The 25575-nt window shown below is 40.3% G+C and overlaps 1 long non-coding RNA gene and 1 pseudogene across 1 annotated transcript in view; one reads left to right on the top strand and one right to left on the bottom strand.

The window, feature by feature from the left end:
* The first annotated feature begins 616 nt into the window (after nt 1-616).
* On the top strand, nt 617-1729 carry LOC101427889 (glutamine synthetase pseudogene; annotated as a pseudogene).
* A 9883-nt stretch (nt 1730-11612) lies between these two features.
* LOC131273932 (uncharacterized) overlaps nt 11613-25575 on the bottom strand; it is a 66901-nt gene continuing 52938 nt past the window's right edge. The window contains exons 2-4 of the long non-coding RNA XR_009181098.2: nt 15112-15208; nt 14011-14131; nt 11613-12019 (exon numbers count right to left, since the gene is read on the bottom strand). This is a non-coding gene — a long non-coding RNA (uncharacterized lncRNA). The remainder of the gene's footprint in view (nt 12020-14010; nt 14132-15111; nt 15209-25575) is intronic.

Below are 25575 nucleotides of genomic sequence, written 5' to 3'. Positions count from 1 at the left end.
ACCTCAGAGTGATTCTCACCCTCTGCCTAGGTAAGTGGTTTCTCTTATATTAGATGGAAATTTATCTCTAAGTTCACCATTTTATTTTTGACATGAATTGAGTAAGTTCTCAGTAGCTCAGACTAGGCAACTATAGATTCAACTGGGAAACCTGAGAGAAAAAATGAAGTATCAGTCATTATAAAACCTCAGTCTAAGGAAGCAGGAGAGCTTCAACTGAGTAATGAAAGGTTGGGGAAACACTAAAAACTTCCTTCGAGATACTAGCTGTTGACCATATCTAATGAGGATGAAATGAATACTTCCTAAGTAGAGAAACAACCTTAAGAATGGTTTTCCTCCAAACAGTTTCACCAAACCTATTATTTCCCAGTCCCAGCTCTGACACCATCACTTGGTCAAATCACAAAATCTTGTGATGCTCAGTTTCCTTATGTATAAAATGACGGCAGTGAGACTGGACACTGATGTACGATACTGTCATGAAAGTCTACAATTAAAAACATATAGAGCAGAGCTGAGAATGAGAGAAGAGTTGGGCCTCTGGCCTGCAAACCTGCCCTCCTCTTCTGGCCTCGCTCTTGTAGCCTGCTCATCCTGCAGAACACCTTCCACTATGGACACCTCCTCAAGTTCCCACTTGAACAACGCCATCAAGCAGTTTTACCTGGCTTGTATATCTGGATTGTATATCAGGCCATGTAAATCTGGATTGATGGCACTGGAGAAGGGCTGTGCTGCAAGACCTGCACCCTGGACTGTGGACCTAAGAATATAGGAGAGCTGCTCTAGTGGAATGTTGACGACGCTAGTATTTTTCAGTCTGAAATTTCCAACAATGACATGTATCTCAACCCTGTTGCCATGTGTCGAGGACCTTTTCTGCAAGGACCCTAGCAAGCTGGTGTTCTGTGAAGTGTTCAAGTACAACTGAAAGCCTGCAGAGACCAATTTGAGGCACACCTGTAAATGAATAAAGGACATGGTGAGCAACCAACACCCCTGGTTTGGAATTGAGCAGGAATATACCCTGATGGGAACAGATGGGCACCCCTTCAGCTGGCCTTCCAATGGCTTCCCTGGGCCCCTATTACTGTGGTGTGGGAGCAGACAGAGCCTATGGCAGAGACATTGTGGAGGCCCACTACCGGGCCTGTTTGTACTCCGGCTTCAAGATTGAAGGAACAAATGCTGAGGTCATGCCTGCCCAGTGGGAAGTCCAGATAGGCCCTTGTGAAGGAGTCAACATGGGAGACTGTCTTTGGGTGGCCCTTTTCATCTTGCATCATATATGCGAGGACTTTGGCATGATAGCGACCTTTGATCCTAAGCCCATTCCGGGGGAACTGGAGTGGTGCAGGCAGCCATAACAACTTCAGCACCAAGACCACGAGAGCAGAGAATGGTCTGAAGTACATTGAGGAGTCCATCGAGAAACTAAGCAAGTGGCACCAGTACCACAAAGAAGCCTACGATCCCAAGGAGGGGCTGGACAATGCCTGGCGCCTAACTGGGTTCCACAAAACCTCCAACATCGATTTTTCTGCTGGTGTGGCCAACCACGGTATCAATATCCACATTCCTCAGACTGTTGGCCAAAGAGAAGAAAGGTTACTTTGAAGACCACCGCCCATCTGCCAACTGCGACCCCTTTGCAGTGACAGAAGCCCTCATATGCACATGTTTTCTCAACAAGACCAGTGATGAGCCCTTCCAGTATAAAAACTAAGTGGACTAGACTTCTGACCATCAAACTCTTCCCAGCTTTTTATCCCTTGCCCACTTTTCCTCCCTCCCAATTGTCCTACTAGCTGTAACTCAAAGGGCAGAATATTATTCCTCAAGCCCAGTTAGTAACTCTTGCTTTTATAGGCCAGGTTGAGAGGGCAAGTTCATCTCTGCACCCATCCCAGCCCACCCCTTTTTTCCTATCATTGAAGCTTTTGAAGACTGAGGCAATATTGCAATAGTGGGGAGGATGGTGGGGAGACCCAACCACGGCTTCCATTTAATCAGATGTGTTTGTCCAGTGGGTATCACTGTCTGGACAGAGAGCATCTCTGTTTGTGAAGGCAGAGCAGGACTTTTTCTGTAAAGTAGCTGAAAGTGATGGGGACCTGACTATCTGTAGTTAGAACACCTCCTTCCCTTTGGGGGAAGTTCCATTTTTTGAAAAGATTATAACCAATCTAGAAGGGGGGATTAGTAGAGAAAGAGGGTTAGGGAGATTAGGAGGAAAATGCCTTGGTCTCTTGGCTGTTAGTCTTCCCTGGCTTGGGGCTAAAGCCCTAGGCTGTAGACAAAGCTCAGAGGATTAGCTGATAGATAGCCCTACCTTAAGAAGAAAAAGTTCCTATCAGTTGGTCCTTCATTTACAATACAAAGCAGAGTAGTATTTTTATATTTAAATGTAAAAACAAAAAAATTATATATATGGGTGTGTGGATATGTGTATTTTTTTCTAAAGGAAACAAAAGAAACTTTCTAAGAACCAGGAAGCAAATTTGATGCAAGTCTGGTTAGAAATAAGGGTCTCCTCTTAAGTGGGGGTGGGAGAGACATTGCTTGAAAAGGTGGCTGTTGAGGGCCATTATTCCCTCCCTACCACTTACAGAGTTTGGTGTGCCCTGTCCACCTTTCTGAAGGGAATGGAGATGGGTCCATTAACAGGTGGAAGCAGGTGACTGGCAGTGGCAGTCACCTGAGTCCGGTAGCTCTAGCTTAAAAGATTCACATGTGCTTGTACACACACAGGGTGTTGTTCTTATGAGTTGGCTGGCCTCCTTAAGCATGTTCCCAATGAAGGGGGTATTGGGATTATTTTCTGGTGGGAGTAGCATGTCACTAAAGCAGGCTTTTTGATATATTAAAAAAAAATTAAAAGCAAAACAAGTTTAGATTTTAATCATATTTTGTAGGGTTTCTAAGTCTTCTCATTTTACCTAATTTCTTGTTGGCTTCAAGTCTTCCCATCTCTTCCTTTTGAAGACACCAGGAAGGCCTGGAGTCACACAATTGTTCTGGTGTCTTTTACCATGAGGTCAGGTATTCCTTTCCTTTAAGATTTTTAAAGTCATTTTTTTTCTTTTATAATTAAAAAAAACACACACAAATCCTATCTTAATCCTTATATTTTCCCCTACTGTTCTTTGGTTATTTTTGTATTGGCTACAGCAAGTAGGCTGTGGTTTTCTCTTGCCATGATAACTTCTAATTGCCACATACAGTATGTTCACAGTTAGATAAATCCTCATCGTAAATAAACTGTTAACTGCCCAGAGCAGCTCTTATAAGTTCACCTAACATTTAAAAAAAAAACAAAAAAAACATATAAGTCATAGTTTATATAAATGGAAATGGCTCCTAGAATATTAAGCAAATGTAGTGTCAATGAATAAGACATTGTCCAGTTGCTATAAGACAGTCAAACTTGAGCCTTCTGCGGTAAGTATGGCTTCATAACAGGCTAAATTCAGAAAGGTACACTCCATACCAAATGGTATATATTTTCTATAGACTACCATATAGTACAATAAAAATAATTTAAATCATTATGTATTGACACAAGGTTTAGGTATCACTCTAACCTCCAGTTTCTGACAAAGACACACAATCACTTGCACACCCCCACTCATTAGTATGTGTGTGTGTGTGTGTGTATATATATATATATACATGCTCCCTCACAAACACACTCATATACTGTGTACTTTTCCATGAAATATTTCAGTGGTATGAGTAGACTGAGTACTGCTTTCCTCGTTTTATAGCTGCTCAGACACAGAGAATCCAAGTAAGGTGCTCCCAATTATTTAGCACATGCGTATGCAGACAAGAAACTTATCAAAATGCCCAGGCTCCATTCCAGGGCTCAACAGTATATTGCCTCTAGCCATTCTTTTTGGATGAAATATGTCAAACAAAGATAAGGCTGATACCACATTTAATTGAGTAAGAGACTTTCAGAATTTAACTCTACTTCTTAAGAAATAATCATTATAAAAACAAAAAAAACCAAAAAACCCTAGGGAAAGGAATGAGAGAGCCCCAAGAAGGCATCACTGGCTGATGCTGTCCTGCTGCTTCCCTAACACTTTTTTGTGAAAGCTGCCCTGATACAGTGTCACTGCTTGACAGCCGAAATGCCTCTTGCTGCGTAGGACTGAAAGAAAAAGATAACCAGGTGACTGTACTCTATGTCAGTAGCAAAGAAAACGGTATCTCTTTTACCCCCAAAGCCTGAAAGCCGTTTGAATGCCTGAACTAGGATCTCCTAAGAGGAATCTATTTTCCGTGTAGTGGTATGAATTTCCCTCATTGAAGCTAAATATTCATGACTTTATGAAAGCTCTAAGCTTCTGTAAGGAAAAAAAATAGATTCTAAGTCCATTTTACACATTTTGGACAAGCTAGTATTTGACATACTCTATATGATCTGAATAGTATTATAATTTCAAATAAATCTCTACAGACATCATTTCAGTAATGTCATATCCTTAAAACCCATCATAGAGGTGAGTTATGCTTTTCATGGATTAACCTAATAGACATATGAGGAAGGATGTAGAAGAGAGAAGAGAAAGCAGGCCAAGAAAGGGACTCCCTTCATGTTCTTTGCTGGAATCTTCCCTCATCTTACAGTCTCTTTTCTTGCTAAGCCTCTCACAAATCTGTCAGACTTCTTTATGGTTCACTGCTTAGGGCATTTCTCAACAAAGATGTGGCAAAATAGAGAGAATTTTTCTTGCTCTTTTCCTCAATATGGGAGAATTAAGCCAAGCATGTTATACAAGCAAAACTGATCATGGGGCCATCTTCTGGGCCAGGCTGTGTCAGGTAGGAAAGTGAAATGTGTTTTATGCATCTAGCCACGAAGGTGATTTAATGCAAATAAAAGACCTTATAAACAGTACAAATCAGGGGTTCTTAAACTTTTTTGTTCCATGGATCCCTTTGCCAGTCAGGTGAAAACCATCTACCCTTTCTCAGAGTGTGAGTCAGACAGCTTTATGACACTCAACTGGCATCGGGTCTAACAACTACTATAATTTCAAAGTGTGGTTGAGCATAAGCAATTTTTTGAGATATGCAGCAGCTGTTATGTGATATGAAATGAATACTGGGAAACGGACTTTGGCCCAGTGGTTAGGGCATCCATCTACCACATGGGAGGTCTGCGGTTCAAACCCCGGGCCTCCTTGACCCGTGTGGAGCTGGCCCATGCGCAGTGCTGATGCACACAAGGAGTGCCCTGCCACACAGGGGTGTCCCCCGCGTAGGGGAGCCATACGCGCAAGGAGTGCGCCCGGGACCGAGAGCCGCCCAGCGCGAAAGAAAGTGCAGCCTGCCCAGTAATGGCGCCGCCCACACTTCCCCTGCCCCTGACAACAACAGAAGCGGACGAAGAAACAAGACGCAGCAAATAGACACAGAGAACAGACAACGGGGGATGGGGGGGGTGGGGGGCGGGATTAAATAAATAAATAAATCTTAAAAAAAAAAAGAGAAGAAATGAATACTACTGTAATTTATTGTATACATTCATAAGTGAAGGAAATGCTAGATTTCAGTTAGAGGTCAGAGAAAGATAAGTTAATTTTTTTCAATTCAATCTCATGGACCCCCTGAAATCTCTCCACGGACTCCTTGACCCCTGGTTAAGAACCCCTGGTATAAATCCTCCAAAACCTCATTTAGAATGTTCTTTATATATGAAAAACCACACTCGTTTCCCTTTGTAGCCTCTGCATCCTCCATGCTTATTCCAGGAACAAGCCTGCTACTTCAAACACACTCATATTTTGTTGAATACGATATAAAAATCACTCGTCAAAACTCCGTGCTTGGTGTGTAGTTGGTGAATATATAACATTTGGAGACTATGTTTGAAAAAGAACATCCAAATGTTTAAAAGAAAATCAATATATATATTTTAAAGGATAGAGTCAAAAGGTCAGAGAGGGGGCATGTCATCAATTCTAAAAGAGACAGTGTTTTAGTTAATGCAGCTGTCTGAGGCTTCGGAAATATCTCAGGAAAAAAAATGCATTCTTCTAATATTCTTGTTTTCTCTTCACCAATTTTTCTTAAAAGGGAATGTATTCAAAACTTTTTCTTGGTTTTCAATAAAATGTTTATTCTACTAGCAGCCAGTTAACAATGATTGTGAACACAAGCCAGCCCCGCTTTCAGATTAGAATATAGCAGGAGAGGGAAATAAGGAAGTGGGTGACTACATTGCAGAGAAAGGAACGCTGTGCTAGGTTATGTCAAATCCCTGCAGATAGGAAGGCAGGGGAGGTTATTTCTCTCCATGCGCCAGACTTGAGCCCTGAGCTTTTGACAGAGTGAAGCGGAGAATGAAAACGTGGACATTCAGCTCCAAATCCTGATATCATGAGTTCACACTCAGTATAAGACCAAGAGCCCTCACTCTGCAGACGGTTGATATGCCCCCGTTTCTGCGGCTTAGCCTCTTGTGAGCCATCCCGTGCTTCCCAGGCAAATGCTTTTCTGCCTGCCCTAAACCTCCTTCCTTTCTTCACTCCTTCTAGTCCCTGTTTTTGAATTTTCTCTTCCCAAATTTTGCAGATTAGCCAATATTTTCTCTGCAATCCTTAACTCTTCAGTCCAGACTTGTGTGTGTCCTTAATTTCACAGATTCGGGAGACATGTGTGAACCAAACCATCCAAGTTTATTGGCTGAGGCAGAGCCTTTGGGGAAGGCAAGACGGCAGGTGTGTGTGCAAGAGTGGATGAAGGAGGGGACTAGCCCCCATTCCAGACACAGTTTACTACATGACAAATAGAATGTCATCTTTGTGTTGCATCTAGGTTAGCTTCTTATAAATAAACCTTACTGGATCCATGTGATGTAATTGTAACCTCCCACCCCAGTGTCAAATTAAAATGCCCTTTTCTAAAAGCATAGTAAAGAATGTGTGCTATACTTAATATTGCTTTCATAATTATTAAATGTTGTCCCTGAATAGCACCCAGAAAAAGAAGCCAGTTTTGTAGAGGAGATCATGTACAAAGACAGTTCTACCTCCGGGTTTTCAAAGATATAGATTTTGAAGTTACTGCCAAAGAGATGTTTATTGAAGTCCCAAGACCAGACGAGGCTGCCTTCTACATGGATGTAAAATGAGAAGGAAAATGCTCCTCAGACAGAATACTGAAAAGGACAGTGTATGAGGAAGAAGACTGGAGAAGGCTGATATGCTGACTGGAGTGATAAGAGCTGGACTGGGAAATTGTGGCATCAGTGACTTTGAGAACAGCACAGATGTCAAGGACATGGCAGTGTTTAGTGGAGTCAGGAACGAAAAACATTTTGCTGAGTTTATTGACAGCAGTTTGTAGAGTAGTGGAGGCAGAAGCTAAATCACAATGAACTGAAGACTGAATGGAAGGTCTTTTATATTTAGAACTATGGCAAACTGGGTATACAGAATGACCACCTCTATTAAATAAAACACATCTTTAAATGCTGAGCTGTCCAGCTATTAAAGGATTTCTCTATGCTAAACATTAAGAGCAAGAACTATAGGAGATGGGCAATCTAGTTTTTCTCCTAACCCTAGTAGATCCTGAAATCTTGAGCTTCCACACTGACAGTTACATGTGATCATGGTGGGCAGACAATAAACCTAGGACCTGTTCAAGCAGGAAGAGATCTAATAGGATCTTCCCACATATGGCTGAGAACTCAGAGGGGTTTAACCGCAGAGAAGAACAAAGATAAAAGAACAAAGGAAGGGGAGTTAAAGAAGTCAAATTTCTTGTTGACAAGAAGGCAAAAAATTTTCCCCTGTAACCGTCAGGAAGCCCTACCATGGATTTTCATTCTGAATTCAGAATTTGTAGGAGGTCCACTATTTAAAGAACCTGCACAAAGACCATTCCAAAACACGGGAGTGGCTTGCATTTAAGAACAATAGACAAAGAAATAAAGCACCATGAGCAAGAACCTCCAGAAAAACAGGCAGCAGGAAAGCACCCAAAGTGTGCTTTGAGGTGCCCTGGGGTGCCACAGAGAAGTTGAATGCCACAGGATGGTTTAAATGCTCGAGGGAAATGCAGCACTGCTCAACAACTGTCATACTCAGAGCGAACTGCTAATTTGATCACAGTTTCAATATTCGATCATGCTACATTTCTTTTAATGCCTTTATATCTTTGTAAACCTGGGTTTTCAGTGGCTGCCATTATAAAAAGCAATTGCTCATGAAAATCAATGTGAGATGGAAATAGAGGGGGGTCAGTGTCAAATATCTTTCCAAGGTTTGAGAGGCTGTCATCATCCAACAGGTACACACATCTCATTAGTAAGTAGTTGTGGTTATTTAAGTATGGGATAATAGGATTACTTTTTAAATTTATGTGCATTTTTTTTAGAGCTCGGAGGCTGTTAGAACCTAAAAGACTTATTTAGTTGTTTGGACCTAACCACTGATAGATCTTTCTTTTGGTCTCAGGATTCTGTGAATTAGTCATGTGAGTGAGTCCTCTGGGAAGTAGATGCCAATGCAGAGTTGGAAGTGTAAGAGATTTATTGGGGGTAACGGCTGTGAAAGATAAAGGGGAGAGGAGCAGGAGTAGGCAGGGAAAGCTTTCCAACTGCCAGGAAGGTCTGGTGACGCCTTCAAAAGGAAGGAGGAGTGGGTGGGAACCCCTCAGACTGTTGTGCAGCTCTGAGAAAGTCTCAGCCCAGTGGAGAGCTCAGATGCCAAAATTGTCCATGGAGGAGTCCTGTGTGTGGCAAAAAATGACCAAGCCCTGGTTCCTACAAGTGCTCAGCAATTGGCTGCAAGCTGCCCAGGGAGCCTGGAATCTTGGTTCAAAGACTGTGACTGGCCCCAAAGCACAGCAGCTGGAGGCTGTCAGCCAGCTCATGGCCCACAGCAGCTCTGGCTGGAAAGGAGATCTGAGCAGCACGTCTGCCCCTTGAGCCATGGAGGACTTGCGACACTTTTCCAAACATATTCAGGGAAGAGTTCCTCAGTGGATCCCATGGCTTCTCTTACTGAGAGAAAGTAGAAGAGGCAGGTTGCTGGGAGGCGCTCCAACCCTTTGTCATTACATCAGCCGGAAGCCACACTGGGATTCATCATCTCCCTCATCCACTTCCCATTCTGACTTCCCCTCACCCTCGGCTGGCACCTCTACAGCCTTCAGTGATTTACTCTAGGGTGACCCTAACCCCCATTCATTTTCCCCCTCCCCCGCCCTGCTGTTTTTGCTGTCTGTGTCCATTCGCTGTGTGATCTTCTGTATCTATTTCTCTTTTGGTCTTCTCTTCTCGTTTTTTCTCCTTTAGGATTCACTAGGATTTGATCCTGGGGACCTCTGATGTGAAGAGAGGTTCCCTGTCACCTGCGCCACCTCAGTTCCTGGTCTCCGCTGCACTTCACCTTGACTCTCCCCTTTGTCCCTCTTTTGTTGCATCATCATCATGCTGCGTGATTTGCTTGCACAGGCACTTGGCTCACCGCACCGGCACTCGGCTCACCAAGCAGGCACTCACGCAGACACTCAGCTCACCACAGAGGCACTGCCTTGCTGCTCAAGTATGCTTTCTCTTTTTTTAAGTTTTTTACCAGGAGGGCCCAGGGATCGAACCCAGGTCCTGCCATATGGTAGGTGGAAGCCCTATCACTTAGCCACATCCACTTTCCCAACTCCCATTCCTGAGGGTCTAAGCCCCTCATAACTGAACCCTTCTCAGTCCAGGGTTGTTGTACTTGTATATTCATTGTCAAAACTGAACAAGAAGTACCAAATGGTGCCCAAATGTGTCACATCGTTGACCCGCACATTCCTCCCTGCCCTTGTTGTATAAAAGCAGCTCTACCACTTATACCAATCATTAGGGGAATAGTTTCCTTCCCAGCAGTAGAAGGAGGCAAAATGGAGAGGAAGTAGGAAAAATATTCAATGAAACCAAAATATGATAGGAAGGGAAGAAAAGGGAAAAAGAAACACAAAGGGCAGGCCCAATAAAAACACACAAAGAGGAATAATAAGAAGTAAAAATTAATTCAATAAGGGGGAAATTCTCTGCAGGATATGTGGAGTATATGGGAACTCTCTGTACTTTCTGTGCATTCTTTCTGCAAACCTAAAACTGCTCTAAAAATAAAGTCTATTTAAAAAGTAAAAAATTAAATTCAAATTAAACAGTGACCACAATAAAGAATCAGTGACTTAAATATCTAGTTAAAAGATAAAGATATGAGCCTTGATTAAAAACAGAATATAACAAAAGAAAACCAAATAAAGCAAACAGCTCTGCTGTTTACAAGACATATACTTTAAGCAAAAGTGTAGAGAAAAATCTCAAGGAAAGAGACATACTAGTTCTATAATAACTAAAAAAAGCTGGTGTCATTGTACTAATTTTAGATAAAATATTCTTTAATGCCAAAAGTTTTATTAACAAAATAATAAAAGGTTTAATTCCCCCAGGAAACCATAATAATTATAAACATATATATATAGTAAAATTGCCTCTAAAATATGTATAATTTATATATATTCTATATAAAGTATAAATTGACAGACTTTGAAGAACAAACAATTCATCTACCATCCTAGTGCAAAATTATAACATGCATCTTTCAATAGGTGAAAGATCACATCGACATAATAGGACAAATGAATAAAACATAAGATTATGGAATATTTGAATCTTACACATAACCACTTTCAGCTAATGGTTGTATACAGAAAACCCTCCCATCTATTGAAGATAATACATTCTTTAGAACCATATATGGACCAATTAGGAAAACTGGTGAATTGCTAGGCCATAAAGCTATCCTCAAAAATTATCAAAGGGCTTGTATCACACAGAGCACTTTCCCTGACCTGACCACAATATAATGAAACTAGAAAGCACTAAAAAAGATATCCCACATATTGGTAAATTAAAAATACTCATTCTAAATAATTCATGGGTCAAAACATAAACCATAAGGAAAGTTAGTAAAAATCAATGAACTGGGTCATAAAAGACCTAATATGAATGAATCTCCAAAATATAACACTGAGAAAAAGGGATACAGTACAGTATGATTACATTTATAGGAAGTTCCATAATAGGTGAAAATAAACATGGTGGTGTTTAGATATAAATGTACAGGAATATAACTAGAATGAAGAAGCAAATAAAGAATTATACAAAATCAGAATAATATCATGATTATCTCTATGAGGAAGAAGGAGCTACTGTTGATGAGGGGCATAGAGGAAATTGCTAACGATTGATAATTTTTCATTCCTAACCTTGGTTTTGGATACAAGGATATCAATTCTATTAATATTCTTTTAAAATGTTCAGATACAGTATAAATATTTTATATTTATAATATATCTCAGTATACTTTAAGAGTATTTAAATTAAAAGAGAACATTGTGGCAATTCCTTCAACATATGCAATATAAGAAATTTTAATGTCTTTTAAAGTCAGTAGAGTTAAATGTTATTATTTTTAAATTATTTATTTGTATGACAGTGCAAATATCTCTTCTAATAAGTCACCTCATATGGCACTATAACTTTTATTTCACACACTGTTCATTCCTAATTTTCAAAATTGTGCTCAAGGTACATTAAAAGCATTTTTATTCACTTATATTTTGACAGAAAGATGGAAATTGTGAGTACATGGAAATTTTATGAAATTTCTACCAACTCTGGCGCCTTTAGCTTGTGAGGGTGTCCATTTTTCTGTATACGTATTCCATTGTGAGTTAATATTATGGAAATCCTGTGATAAACCAGGGAAGGGGATTGTGGTGGCTATCTAGGTGGATTGCAGGCTAGTACCATACTCAAAATGGCGTCGAACTAGCCTCCTCCTATAACACGAACAAGTACTTCTCCAGCAGAGTTCAATTCTCTTTCCATACGAGCATTTCTCCTGTCTCCTCATCTCTGTCTTGTCATTTCTCTTGCAGCTCAGATCATTTATAGGAAATATAATACCAATGGATGAAAGGAGGGCTGACGTACCTACCAGAGAGAGAAAAAAGGAAAAAGATGGGATTGCACAAGTAAATTAGACATTTTGTTAGTGCTGCTTGGGGGCAGCTGTATTTGTGGTGTTTCCAGTCCACAGGTGCCAAAAAAGGTCACAATTAATTAATATTTTCTGAGACTAATTAGAACTTTCAAGTGGAAGCATAATGAAAATTAGTATGGCCTACCTCCCTGGATTTACATCTGTGTGTCTCTAAATTTCAGAGTTGCTCAAAAGTTCTATGTATTACTTGAATAAACATGCAGTAAAGAGTGAAAGTAGTCAATTCACATCTAGCACCTGATACCAAACATGAAGTCCACTGGCCTGAGGTAATGCGCTATAAATGAAAATTCCCCAAATTTTTAGTGGAATTTTGGAAGGTTGCCATGCCATGGATCATTTTGTTGACCACTGTACTAGATTTCCCCTTTTGAATCCATAGGACTTTTTCCAGCTGAAACATATTTTTTGACCAATACCTGACATCTTCCATGAACCAGAAGAGGTATGAGAAATTAAAGGGTGACAAACCAGTGCCAGTAGTCTTGTGGAAAAGGCTGGAGTAAAAGCACCATGACGTCAGATTTGTGGCATGGGTATGGTGTGACAAATATTCTCACTTTCTCCTTTCACCCTGAGTTTTTGTTTTCTGTAGACTAGGTATAATTTAAATGTTTTGCACACATCGGTATCAAGCTGTTAATTAATTGAAATAAAATAGAAATTAGCTCATTATCATATGACACAATCCCAATAAGGGGGATCTTCTTATAGCTTTATATGGCAGGCATTCAAGGGGATTTAATAATTTAAAATGTAAGGAAGGGGTATTTTTGAAGAACATATGCATTTTGAAGAGCAAATGTGTTGGTGTTAGACTGAAGATGTAGCTTAGGTCTTTCATTAAGTGTCTTGCCCAAGTTTGCCCCTCTGCTGACTTTGCAATTCCAATTTTTCTGAGTTTGCTCTTGCTGCTCTTGCTATCCTGCTCTTCTCTCTAGATGCCATAGGATAGGTTCCAACACGACACAGCAGGTAATTGACTTCGGGAAGGTATTATGCTTCCGAACTCCATTGTTAGCAAAAGATCAGGAAATTTCAGCCATTTCCACACCTAACTTTTAATTTTCTAATTTTTTATTCCCGAGAGAATTGTCTAACAGTAGTTTTTTAAAAAGCACATGTGGTATAATATCAGCACTTGGTCACAATGAGAAATGGTCCTTAAGTTTTGAGATGATTAATACTAGCAATTTAAATAAAAAATTCATCCTGTTACATGCTTAATGTCATTTGTAAAGGCTTCTCTTCTATCTTACTTCAGTACTGAGACATTCTAGTTTAAAGACTGAAACTATACCCTGAAATGTGTCTCCTTAAATAGAATAAAATTTAAGAACAGTATATTATTAATATTGCTGGTATTTAGATTAGCTTCTCTGAAGCAGCCCAGTGGAGTCTCATTCAATAAGATATCCCTTGAATAAAGTTTTTTATGATGAAATAAATTTGGGAAATTCTCTCCCCTCTTGAATTTACTCAGCACATAAGAAATGTAAGCCCCTGAGAAATTTTGCAAGAAGGAAATGGGCTCAAATTTGTGCAAACATATTTATCTAAATATAGGTTTCTAATGTAATATCTATGGTTATTTACTAAATACTGATTCGAACTTTATGTTCCCTAAAGCAGGAACTGGAGTAATCCTGTAAAATCCCTATCAAAGCCCTGTAATTCCATAATAAATAGTATTCAGTGAGAGTGAGGATCAGTAAATAAGCTTAACCCTAGTCTAGTATAAAGAGAGTTTTATTGCCAAGATACATGAGCAAATAGGAAGATACCAAATTTGAGGAGCACCCCAATATTGAAATTGGAGCTGTTCTCATTTTATTCTTTTATTCTTCAATTCACATGCCTCGTTGCAGCCCTTCACCAAAGCATGAGAAGCAAAAAGTAAACCAATTGCTGAGATGCTCACCTCTTTTAGAGTAGAAGCCTGCATATATACTGTCGAGGGCATGGGTTTTGCGTGAGGGGGTTTCAGTTGTTGGCATAATAACAGGAACTTGGTTCCCCTGATAAAATTGTCCCGTGACTACCTAGATTAATGACACAATTAAAAGTATGAACTCTTAGTTCTGTAAATGTATACCCAGATACCCAGAATGCTCAGGTACTTGCCTCATCTGTGCACTATCTGAAGTCCACTTTCAAGAAATAATAAGGATGGGAGAGAGAAGGTAACAGAAAAACCAGCGGTAAAAGGTCAATATATGATGAGACAGATTCAAGGGTAAGAGAGGAGCGAAACAACCCAAGAAGAGCAGGTGCCCAGACAGGATGGCCCAAGTGGGAGGGAGGACCGGGGACTGATCAGGGTCACTGGTGCCTAAGAGGAACTGTGGGCGCAGGGCTTAATAAGGTGAAGCAGGGAAGCTGAAATTTGGGTGGGAGGAAAGAAGACTCAGACTCATTTCTTGCCACTGCCAAGCAAATCTAGTTTGGCTGAATCTTAACGTGAAACATATTTCCTGACATGTCGTTGCCTGTAGAGGAGAAAGCTCTCATACATGCATTTCTCTTTCTAAGAGGCAAGCCCCCAACTACATTAAGAGAGTGGATCTATTATTACAAGCACTTCATTCTGGTTTAGAGCAAAATAAAGTATCTGGTTAGCATAAAAACCTCTTGAACAGGAAGTCTCTCAGTAACTTTACTGAAGGAAAAAAAAAAAAATTGCTGCTTTGATAAAACCAGACCCACAAGAGGATACGCAAAAAAATTCAAAAATTCTTGAAACCAATCCTTCTTGTTTTAAAATAAGATGCAACAAAAACAACAAAAAAGGATCTTCCTGCTGCTTTCGAATTATAATGAGCTCTCAAAATGATAGGGCAGTCATACCAAACAGAGGATTATTGTTATTGCTTTGCAGCTCCCTCCCTGCCCCCTGGCTTCCTCTAGCATTACTTTTATTTTATTGTCGTTCAGGTAACACTATGGATAAAGTCCTCAAGAAAAAAAAAACTACCAGGCCCAAGACACACTGATGGCGTTTTCCCTTTGTAATTATACTCACTCTTACACCACTAAAGACAGGTCTTATTGGTGGTGGCTGAGGCCTTTTTCACAGAGAGATGGATTGATTCTGCAGGCCTTGATGGTCTTCGAATTATCTGAGCACAGAAAAGAGGGCAGAGTGAATTTTATTTTAACTCATTTTATTTCTGACTTTATTTCCCAGGAGCTAGGAGGTGATGGCTGCCCCAGCAGTCAATTGTTATCTGTGGGACTGCATTACGTTTGGACCCAGTTGCTCATTTTGAGCAGGGCACAGTTAATGAGGAGAGAAATGAAAAGTGCACTGAGTCACAGTGTGTTTGTGGTAATTTGTGACACATTTACTCCACTCAGTTCTTTGTTTATTCCTCCCCCTTCCGTGAGGTTCTGTAGGAAAAGGAGCACAGACGCGGGCTCACTGGTAGACAGGGGTGTGGAAGGTAATGAATCTCTCTCTGGCTCTGTCTCCATTGTCGGCAGTAATTGGGGCACTGTTCATCTCTCCAGGAAATGCCAGGGACGCTCATCCTAACGAAACATCTTTTTCCCCCCATTATTTCACAGCATACTTTTCAGTGACACGGCTGGTTTTTATTTTCAGTGTGTCTTTGTGTGTGTGTGTGTGTGTGCACGCTCATCGCCACTTTTCTAAATAATAGTCCATTAAACAGTTCACAGTGTGTGTTCTGTAGAAATGTAAAAAAGTGATTGGATGATACTAATTAAGGAGAGATTTTGTTTCCACTTACTGCAGATCAATGGTGGGTTACATTAAAGCTGTATTTTGTGATGAGTTTAAACACAAAAGAACAGCTGTGCTAAATACATATTTCAAGACATACAGGTAGGTCAAATAAACATTTCTTTTTTGAAAAAAGAAGTCTGCTTGTTGTAACTATAAATTCTACTTGCAAATCTGTGGCAAAACACAAAGGCTAATTATTTACTACAATCGTTATTAGTTTTAGAGGAAATCATTAAGAGTAAAATTGTGATATATTCAGTTACTTCTAGTTCTTACTTTAATTTGGGTCCTTCAATGTATTGGGTTTACGGTGATATTTTTCAAGTCTAATTTGCAACAAAATTTCCTTTTGAATTAGATCTTCTTTTAGCTTAGCTTTTTTGAAAAATGATTTTTAATGAGCAGGAGAAAGGTAAAAGTATTTGTCAAAAGTAACGTTAAAAGTCCTTGCAAATTTTAACCTATTACATGATAGAGTTTATTCGTTGCCCAGGAACATGATTTTCCGTACTAGTTTGAGGTTATGCAGCCCATTTTGGTAAATGACAATCACCAGCCATTAATGAGCATCATAAACACTGAAGGACACAAATGCTTAGACTAAGAATTACAGAGTGGGGAAAAGGAAGAGAAAATATCTAAATCTACCATAGAATGTTGGGCGGCAGTAGCCTGATTACAGACTTTCTCCGTGCCACCCCTACGTACATACCTCTCTTTCAGTAAATTTTTTCTCATCAGTAAGACTTTTGTGCTGCGCCTTTTGACACCTGAATATATACAATAGGTGCAGTCAAACAATGCTCTTTCTCACCTCCCGTTTCACTTGCCTACAACAGTGTCCACTGTGGTTACAGATCTGGAAATGCACAGAGGCTCTCACAACTGCAATTTTGCTGTAATTTAAATTTGTGTCATGCCCATTTTCTGCTTCGGTTTAGGCATTAAAGGTCGGACTCTAGAACTGAATTGGCTGCAAGGCTGAGAGGGAGGAGGGCTCTGGGATGACTTGCCTCATTCCAAGCCCGCCTTGCTGGATGAATCGGGCCGTGGCTCTGGGGCTCTGTCCTGTCACGTGCACAGCCCTCCTTAACGGAAATGAGAGTTACACAGGAGCACCAGCATGCAATTGACTTCAAAGGGATCCCTTCCCTTGAGCGAGACGCAAGCCGGAGTGTAAAGGTGAGAAATCAGGCTCTGAAAGAGCAAATTTCTTTCAACGTGGGACAGAAAGCTCGGGAGGCTACAATTGGTTATGGAGCTGAACTTTTCAAATGAAACAATAGAATTCATATTGGTTCTGAGACCAGGGTGTATCTACTGTTTTTTTGTTTTTTTGCATTCCAGTGTAATAAGATAGGACAAAATTAATATTCACTGGTGTAATATGAATGACATTGCATTCATGTAGGTATATGTACATGCATTTTTATGCCATGTGTTTACTTAGGCAGCTTTTTTCCTGCATCTACTTTGATGATGCTCTTTACTTTAAAGCACTGTGAACTCTGCGTCTTGTTACATCATTTATAAAATTGGAGCAGCAACATTCACTCTCTTTACATCAGAGTTCTCGTGAGGATTAACAAAAGTAGTGTACTTGGAAGCCTTTGTGAAACATGCACTGCCGTTGTTCTAATAACTTTGCCAATTTATCATCGCATGCCTAGTGTGGAATTCAGCACTGATGAGCACAGGGTATTAATTGGTTTCCACTGCCTTTATCAACCAATGTGTATGAAACACTTGCTCTACACCAGGCAGCGTGTTTGGTTCTCCGGATATAGCAGTAAACCAAACAAAATGTTCTACTCTTGTGGAATATATACCTTAGCAAAATGTCCCTCCTGACACTGTCACATTGTCAGCTCAAGAGGCAGTGTTTTTATTTTGTGTGTTGCTACTTGAAGAAGGAACAAGCACAAGGAAAAGGCTTTCTTTATTAAACCCTGAGAATAAGTGAAGGGAATATGAAGTCACATCAGAAACTCCAAAATCCGGAATTAGCTTCTCTTTATTCTGCATTCTTAAGAGGTGTCCTTATAAACCACATTCCTCAGTCTTGTCTGGGTCCCTCCTCTGACGTGCCCATGGGGATGGGCGTGCTCTCTGCTGGGCTGGAATGGGACGCTCTAGCAACTCTTACCAGCAGCTTAGGGATCTGAATCTAGAGACTGATGAACAGATGTGTCCCAGAAAGGACCCCGAGTGCCTAAGATGGGAATCTGGGGCTGATCTCAGAGCACAGGACCCCCAGCATGGAAGGGAGGGCCATAGCAGTAGAGACAACTGAGACCTCAGTCACCAGTGGGGCCCTTTTTATACCACTGGATGGCTCAGCATTATTTGAGCAGAGGTTTGGACTGAACAAGTGATGCCAAACGATGAAGGATTATTCACAATTGAGATGGGAATTGGCATGAATGATAACTAGAAAGCCTGCAAATTTCCAAATGAAAAGTTTAGCATTTAGTACAAGTTCTAAGCTTTACCATGAGTTGGATCATTTGAGCTGATTACTTAAAACTCTCTGACTCTCATTATCCTGATCTTTTAAAATGGGGTAAAAACCCCAAGCTCATATGCATGTAGTTATTTTAAACAAGAAAATGTGCTTGGAAGCACTATTTAAACTGTAGGGCTGATGTAAATTTTATTGCATGCATTGTCTAACATAAATTTGTATCAGAGCTTCAGATATTATGGGAAAAAAAGAAAAATGACATTTATAGGAGTGAGCCAAAGTGTTTAAATATGAGTTTTTTCCTAAGAATTAATAGAAATATCTTCTCCTCAAAACTGTTACAAAGGCTTACTCCCATTAGACTGAAGAGAAATTTCCTAGAATAAATCTCATTAGTTGTTAAATCATCTCAATAGACTGCTTTATTCTTCTAAAAGATGTTGAAAGCATGGCAAATACCTGTTAAGAGTCGAGAATATTTGTAAGGATTAAAAAACATATGGCAATACTAATTAAAGACCTTATACCGTGACTTGTGTGGTAGACTATATAAGACAGTTTTGCACAAAAACCTCACGCAACCATATTCCACCCCTGCTCACCTTAGTACTACAGTATTGGTTTCTAAGGATGTTTTTCATGTTTTATTTTTTATGACAGCAGACATTCCAGGAGGCACCACAATGACAAGACTGAAGACCTTTGGTGCTGGGGTTTAGTGTATATCCAGGAGACATGAATCTGTGGACTGACCATGTGATAGCCAGGCCCTGAGCCTCAACAGGCTTGCAACTCCTACACTCTGGTTTATTGGACCTACCCCACTCAGCTAACATGGAGGTGAAGGTCAACCACCACACCAGGGAGCCAAGAGTGCCTACAACTGAAAGCAGGAGAATTGTATCCAGCATCCATGTGGAATCTAAGCCCCCTCTTGATATAGATATGGAGTGGTCACAACCATTCTAAGGTCCACAGGATGGAGGAATAGAGTATGGATTAGAGTGGACTTACTGATATTCTATTCATGAACTATTATGATTAGTAATTGAAGAAATGTGGCCTTGGTGTGGAGAAAGTGGCCATGGTGGCTGCTGGGGGTAAGGAGTGGAAGGAAGAGATACGATGTGGGGGCATTTTTGGGGGTTGGAGTTGTCCTGGGTGGTGCTGCAGGGACAGTTACTGGACATTGTATGTACTCCCATGGCCCACTGGGTAAACTGTGGGTGAGTGTGGGCTATGGTGTGGACCATTGACCATGAGGTACAGTGGTGCTCAGAGACATATTCACCAAGTGTAATGAATGTCTCATGATGATGGAGGAAGTTGTTGTTATGGGGGGGAGGAGTGGGGTGAGGGGGGTGGGTGGTATATGGGGACCTCAGATTTTTTTAATGTAATGGTAAAAGAATAAAGGAAAAAAAAAAAAAGAGTTCCCCAGACTCTAAGCTCCTTTTGGGGAGGAGCCATATCTTGTTCATGGTTTGCACTCCAGGTCCTGGCACAATACTCAGCACATAATAGGTTCTCAATACTCTCTGTTGAATAAAGTCAAATTGGGAAGCTAGATATATATTTTTAAAAAGTAATAGAAACTGGGAAGTGGATGTGGCCCAAGTGATAGACTTCTGCCTACCATATGGGAAGACCTGGGTTCAATCCCTGGGGCCTCTGGTGAGAAAGAGAAAGCATGCACACACCACAAGCCAGTGCCAGCATGGTGAGCCAAGTGCCTGCGTGGTGAGCCAAGTGCCCATGCAGTGAGCCAGCACCTGTGCAAGTGAGTCATGCAGCAAGATGACGATGCAACAAAAGAGAGACAAAGGGGAGAGTCAAGGTGAAGCATAGCAGAGACCAGGAAGTGAGGTGGCACAATTGACAGGGAACCTCTCTGCATGTCAGAGGTCTCCAGGATCAAATCCTAGTGAATCCTAAAGGAGAAAATAAGAAGAGAAACAGATACAGAAGATCATACAATAAATGAACACAGACAGCAAAAACAGCAGGGAGGGGAAGGGGAAGGGAGGAGGGGAAAGGGGGGAGGGGAGGGATAAAAATAGAAGACCTTCCAAAAAAAATGTAATAGAACCTGATACAAATATTAAATAGTTATATTGTACTTTGAAACTTTTCCAAGACTTCCATTCATTATCTTTATGTATCCATATGGCAACACTTATTTTAAGCACAAAGCAGGTCAAAGTATAGATGCACTTGGATAAATTTTGTGGCCAAGTGTGGAATGCTGAATAGCTGGGTGTCAAAAATCAATATTCAGTCAGACTAACACCACTATCATAGAGGCTACTATGAGAAATAAGAATAAATCTGAAAGAACTTCCAAAAATTATTTAATTATTATTACAACTTGACTATTAAAAGAGTCATTGAATTTTAAGTTGAAATGATAGTATAAGAACAAACCTTGGGGAGCAGATGTAGCTCAAGTGGTTGAGCACCTGCTTCCCATGTACAAAGTCCTAGGTTCAATCCCTGGTCCCACCTAAAAATGAACAAACTAAAAAAATCAACTCTCATTGGGGAGTGGATGTAATTTGTGGTTGAGTGCCTGCTTCCCATATATGAAGTCCTGGGTTCATTCCTTGGTACTTCCTAAAAGAAAAAATTCCTCATACTGTTAGCTTTTCCTTCCCTCTGACAATTACTGTATTAAACTAAATAGAGATTATTTTTCAACTAAGGATAGGGGAAGAGCAAGATATTTAGGAGATGGCATACATAAAGAAGACCTTTTCTTGAGAGACCCATTGCCCAACAGAATTAAATAAGTAAAACTTAGGGGAGTGGATGTGGTTCAAGCTGTTGAGCACTTGCTTCTCACATGGGACATACTGTGTTCAGTTCCCAGTGTCTCCTAAGAACAAAAAAACAAACATGGAGACAAATGAGAAAACCAACTCAGGGGAGCCAATGTGGCTCAGTGGCTGAGCACTGGCTTCTCACCTACAAGGTCCCAGGTTCAATCCCTGGCCCCAGTGACTAAAAAAATAAAAAGTAAAATTTAGAATCAGTTGTAAATATTGTATTTGATGTTGTAAATACTGATGGCAAAAAAATTCAACAAGAAAAGAAATAGAATAGGTATGTATTATTGTTTAAAAATTGTATTATCATATGTTGGCTCAAAAGTATATCATGCTTATTCCTAAAGTTAGTTAGCTAATGCTTTCTTTTTTATTTTTAGTTTTAGCTACCAGTCTATTTGTTTCCCTATGTGTTTGTCTACCTGAGAGTTAATAGTGTTGAGTTGTCATAAATTTTTACAGCTTTTTCCCACACAATCATAAATACACCTTTCATTTCAGCAAAATTTTACCATCTAAAGCACATAAAGAAATGTTTCTAACTTTCCCAAATAGTCTAGAGAAAGGTGTAATAAATCTGAATACCATATGTGGTTTGTATTTCTGACATTATAGTAGGTAGATATGATCATCTATGCTAGTCTACATGACTACAAGATTATTAAGAGTGCACATTCAGGGGAGCATGAAATGGTCTTCCAAAAGCAAAAGCAAAATCCAAATTATAGGAGTTGACTTTGTACTAAAAAGAAGCCCAACTTCAGAGGATGCTTATCAAATCTTTGCATCTCTTGATGCTGATCCATTGCTCTTTCCCTCATACCACACCTGCACCCATCCAACCCTACCCTTTCATACAGACAGATCCACAGCTACGTTCTTCTCACAGCCCAGTTCCCATATTTGAAATTCATTCCTCAATGGGAGAACTTTTTACATTAAAGTTTCTTATCAACTAGAACTTATTTAGGTATTTCCTTGTCTTAAGAGTGGACACAAGGCAAACTTTAGAACTTGTACCATGGGAATTTGTTGGATTTGGTCAACATCTTTCTTCTGAGAGGTAGCAAAGTATGGCAATTCAGAGCACAAGCTCTGGAATCACACTACCTAGCACTGTAGCACTGTATGCTGGCTCTACCACTTGTTAGCTGTGCAGTCCTGGGCAAGTTACTTCATCTCATTGTGTCCCAATTCCTCATCCATAAGATGGGGACATAAGCACAGATCCATGTCTTTAGGTTGTTACGAGGACTATATGAGTCAATACATGTACAACAGAGAGCAGACAAATGGGGGCGGTGGGGGGGGGGTTTGGGGAGAGAAAAAAAATACATGTACAGAGTGCTGGTATGTAATAAGCAACTGCTAAATCTCAGCCATCCTGTACTTCACTGCCAATGCCCTCTTGTCTGCTTCTGTAACTCCATAATCATCAACGTTGTTCCTCTACCACCATGCTGGACTCAACTCAGACTGGTGTTACAATTAATTTGGGGGACTCCCAAATTCTGGATGAATTCTTTCAGTTTTTGAGTATAACCAATTTTCTTTAAAAAAAATAATGCTTGCAAAAAATTAGGCTGGGATTCTTCAGTCCAGAACATGTTTGTTGTGAATAAATCACATACCAGTCCAGTGCTAAAAGTTGGGCCTAAAGACATGATGCCTTTTGTTGAGAATCCTAGATTCTATTAGGGAGACAGACACAGGAACAGATAATGGCATAGAAGGGTAAATGTGCATCATGTGCTGTAAGAGTATAGAAAGGGTACCTGGCTCAGCACCACTGGGTCAGAGGAGAACTGGGGGTTCTGAGACATCGCCCCAGAGCTGAAAGATGAGTCTTAGCAAATTAGTTCAAGTTCACATTTTTTAATTTTTCTTTCAATGAATTCTACAAAACCTTTGCAAAAGAAGAAGAAGGAGAAGGAGGTAAAGGAGAAGGAGGAGGAGAAGGAGATAGAGGGCATTCCAGTGAGAGGGTAAGACCAAGAACTACATCAAAGATGGACATGATGTGAGAGGTGGAGAAGGGAGGGAGAAGGGAGTGTGGGGTCAGTAGTATAGACAGGTGTCAAGTCTATGCCAGGTAAAGAAAATTGCACTTCATCATTTCAGCCTGTGGTGCCACTGAAGTAGTAGTGGTACATGGTCTTATTCATGAATTGGACTAATCCGTTTACTATAGAACATAGTGGCTGAAAGACTGGGTTCCTGCAAAAATAGAGACAACTGTTGAGGTTGGTTTGATTTAAGTCAATGCAGAAAGACTGAAGATGAAAGAACATTTTTTAGGAAGATTTATGATATAAAATTGGCAGAACTTGGTAATTGGTTAAACATGATGTTTGAGGCAATAAGAACAACAGAACATAGCACCCCAGTTTCTATGTAGACGTTGTCACCAACTGAGTAATGGAATATGAGATGAGAAGCAGAGTACAAGTTCTTAAAAAGTTCCCTTGGCATATGCTAAAATTGTGGTGCTGGTGGGATCCCAGGTGGATGAGTCCATTAGGCAGTGGATGTAGAGATTTGTATCTGTTGAGAGAGGTCTGGGTTCAAAGTACAGATGTACAAGTCATGAACTGATAGGTGGTTGATAAAAATACCATAAAGATGAGACCATCTAGGGAGCAAGGCAGCAGGAGAATCAGGGCTGGGCCTGGAACACGTTACCCCTTCTCCCCTGGAACACCGATTAGCATGGTCATTTGAAGGGTGGTTGAGAAAGGACAGTCCAGGAGGAAGGCTGAGGCTGCACATAGCTGAGGTAGGCAAAATTCTAGATGACTGGTAAACCTCCACCCAATGGTGTATGAGCCCTGTGTATTTCACTCCTCTTGAGGACCTGGGAAAATGATGGGCTACTCCCTCCCCTGATTAGGTTAGGTTATGTGACAAAGGCAATAGTCACTTCCATGATTGTTACATTACAACAGGGTGAATTTTAGCCGGCTGAGGAAAGCTTCTCCTGCTGGCTTTAAAGAAGAAAGCTTCCATGTTGTGGCCACTAGAAGCTGAAAGTGACCTCCAGCCACAGCTAAAAAGAAAGCAGGCTTTGGTTCTTGAAGCCCAATGAGCTGTAAAAAGTATTGCCTGCTCCAGCTGGAGATGCAGTCCTGCTCCAGGGCCATTTCACACCTGTGAGGCCCGAGCATAGCACCTAACCAAGATGTCTAGCCTACAAAAACTGTGAGCTATTAATGTCTGCTGTTTGAAGGCACTATACTTGTGGTAATCTGTTGTGCAGCTGTAGGAACCTGACACAGTTGCCAGAGAGGTGGGAGGATTTAATGGCCACGCTGCTGTTACCTAGAGACACTGAGGGCATGAGACATCCTTCTTTTTACTTGGAGAATGATTAAAACCCAGGGTCCTATGGCCTCCTAATCAGTCCCAAAAGCGGAATCACTGTTTCTCTCAAAAAAAGAAAAACTTGTATGTGCTCTGGGAGGCCATCCGTGCTTGCTAGATTGGACTCCATCTTCAGCCAAGAGGTACAGATATATTTTGGTGCCTTTAGCCATAGGTAAGAATTTAGTGTAACTGCTAAAAACCATCATCACCACCAACCCCACCATCTGATACATTTAAGAACGAAAAACCACTAGTTTCAAAGAGAATAACATCCTATTGGCATGACAAATATCCATGGAGATAAACTGCAAGATTTCTCCCTTCCTTTCCTTCTTCATCCAAAAGAGGGAGAAATGAATGGCCCTTGATTGCCTGCAAAGGCTCTCTGCACTGTCTAGTCAAAACAATCTGCCACATTTTGAATAAAGGATGGTTTTTAAATGCTTCCTAACTTAACATTTTCCAGGGCAATATTTTCTTTTGCGTTGACAGACAAAGCCTTCATCTGACAAATGAATGTACTCAAGAGATTATATCAGTGGCTAATCCAATTAATAATCTTTGATATGTTCAGTTATCTCTGCCGTGAATTTGATGAGTTATAGATTATGGAGAACTGAAAGTTATATTTACTTTTCACTTAAATCTTTTTTAATCGCATTTTGCATTTAACTTTAGGGAAATTATAACTTCTAATTATTTTCCTTATCTTTAGAATGAAAGAGGCTAATAATAAAAGAATAATCCTGCCCCAAATCTTTTTTCTAGATTAGTTTTTTCATGGTTATCATCTTAATCTTAAGCAAACCTTTACTACATTCAATGAATAGAAATGAAAAGAAACACAAGAGTGGGGCCAACCAAGTGTTCCGTGTTTTGTTTGGGTTTGATTAGGGATGTGTTCAAAATAAATCATCAATACATTAGGTTGGCCTGCTTTCCCAATTAGATATTTTGACATTTATGTAGACGGAGCTAGTGAGTATATAGTAGGTATGATATAATTTCGAACTTAAAGAAACATTTTAAGAGCAATAACTAATGATTATCCTAGAATGAAAAACACTATTTTCAAACCATATAAAA

This window comes from Dasypus novemcinctus, chromosome 17 (assembly GCF_030445035.2).
Source record: "Dasypus novemcinctus isolate mDasNov1 chromosome 17, mDasNov1.1.hap2, whole genome shotgun sequence".
Taxonomy (NCBI): domain Eukaryota; kingdom Metazoa; phylum Chordata; class Mammalia; order Cingulata; family Dasypodidae; genus Dasypus; species Dasypus novemcinctus.
This window is presented reverse-complemented; position numbering and strand designations above follow the sequence as displayed.